Source organism: Palaemon carinicauda, chromosome 36 (genome assembly GCF_036898095.1).
Source record: "Palaemon carinicauda isolate YSFRI2023 chromosome 36, ASM3689809v2, whole genome shotgun sequence".
Taxonomy (NCBI): Eukaryota; Metazoa; Arthropoda; class Malacostraca; order Decapoda; family Palaemonidae; genus Palaemon; species Palaemon carinicauda.
Window position 1 is genome coordinate 11808005 of NC_090760.1, and position 2500 is coordinate 11810504.

A 2500-nucleotide genomic window follows, 5' to 3' on the forward strand; every position below is an offset into this window, starting at 1 on the left:
TCAAATAATATTTCAAAAGCCCTGGGCCCAACTGACAAATTTAATTTATACTGTGATAATCGCCTTAATACTCCAAATACCTAGAGAAACATTTAATATTATATATATATATATATGTGTGTGTGTGTGTGTGTATATATGTGTTGTATTATATATATATATATATATATATATACACTCGTATATATATATATATATATATATTACATATATATATATATATATATATTATATATATATATATGTATATATATATGTGTGTGTAAAGAGGGAGATATATACCCTCTCTGTGGGGAATTCCTCAGAAAGAGTATGATCAGCATAGCTATACCAGTCAGGACCATCCATACTAAATTGATTTCTTGTAGGCGAACAGACGAAAATCTCCCATCCCCAATTAGCATTGGCCACCTCAATGATGAAAACTGGCCAAACTCCAGACAAAAATTGACATGTCTGTGACCTTTGTCCTCCAGTGGACTAGAAACGGCTGCATTTGTTGTTGTTGTTGCATACTATATATATATTATATATATATATACACGCATATATAGTATATATATTTATATATATATTATATCTATATATATATACATATATATATATATTATATATACATATATATATATATACATATATATATATATATATATACTTCGAGCCTTCCCTTTATGGTGGGGTTTTAACTTTCTGGTTTTCGGGAATGATCGTTTCTCTCTCGTCCCCTGAGTGCAGTAAATTAGGTAACTCATTTACTACCTACTCTACAGGGCCGCAATAAGTTTTCCAGGAAACGGGACAAGACTCTTCCCCACGAGAGCAATGTACATATATGGGTATGCATTTTTTCTTGAGTATTTGAATAATGATAGTGCTTTAGAGTAATGTTAAAATTCTTGCACTCATAATCTATTATATGTTCCATTTTATTTGAGCGACAAGATTAAAAGCGTTTAGATTTAAAGACATTATCATATTTTAATAGAAATACTATTGTCCAAATCTTAGATAATCTGGAGAGTTATGCAAACTAAAAGACATTACTATTTAGCAGATATTACGTCATGCACCCAATGAATGATCTACTTAGCATGGGTCACTAATTTTTCTCAATGTAAGACAGTATAAAAGGTGTTATTTTTAGTACCTGAACAGTTATCAATACTATAGCAAATGTATTTTTTCTTCTGTTATTGAAATATAAATTAGTTGTTCCAGCCTCATCTATTCTATCATAGTATTCAAACTAAAACTATTCTAAATCAAGATTGTAATTTCTTTTAGAGTTTGCATATCCTCTTCCCATGTTCTTAGTAAGTATTACCCTCTATTGTCTCTCAAGGTACAATATCATCACATTACTGAGTACTAGCAGTCATTCAGTCCTTTTACAATATATGTATTGCAAGGTTTCTTCGCTATATTATCAAAGATGGCTCTCACTGGAATAAGAAACACTAATATTTTTAAAAATTGCCATGTACCACTAAGGAGGCATTTTTTTTCATGATTTCATTTGTTTAATTATTTGTCATTATTTTGGTGTATGTCAGTCTTTTTACCTTTTTAATTAAGGTGCATTATGATTTGTGGAAGCTAGATCTTCAAGTTAAATGGACTTTTGCCTTGTTACATAGGGCTATGGGTGCTTTCAATTAAAACATCAGTTAAAGAGCCCGAGACAGCGATTTTTGTACATTCCATTTAAATTAAACAGGTGATCGATGAAATGGCTTTATTATCCCCAACTAACACTTCAATATCTTAAATAATTAGCTATCTCTTATTCCTTAACTTTGCATATACATTTATGCTATTTCTGTCTACTTATATCACTTCATCAATGAAGATACAGAATAGGCATGGAGAAATAACACACACATTCCGGAGCCTTTTATACCTTGAAGCAATTACACTCTTACACACACACACACACACACACACACATATATATATATATATATATATATATTTATATCGTGATTCACTTCGAATCACCTTCAATTCATTAACTTTGATATCATATATCATCATCATCATCCTCCACAATGCCTCTCAACGGTATCCCTCATAGTATTAAGTATGAATGTTATTATTACTAGCTAAGATACGATCCTAGTTGGAAAAGCAGGATAATACAAGCACAAGGGCTCCAACAGGATAAATAGCCCCAGTGAAGAGAATTAGGAAACAGTCAAGCTATATATTAGAGTAATGAATAAAAAGTATAAACCATTTCAAAATCAGTAATAACGTTAAAATAGATCTGCTATATATAAACTATGGAAAGAGACTTATGTAAACAAGTTTAACATTCAAAACCTTTGCTTCAAGTTTGAACTCTGAAGTCTTCCAATTCAACTGTCAGAATAGGGAGATAATGTCACATCTTCTCATCGGTGGAGCAAAACTTCTAGAATACCGTTTAGTTTTGAGACTTATAAAGGAGAAGGCACCACTGTTAAAATTAACAGTATGCTTAGTTATATGTACAGGATGG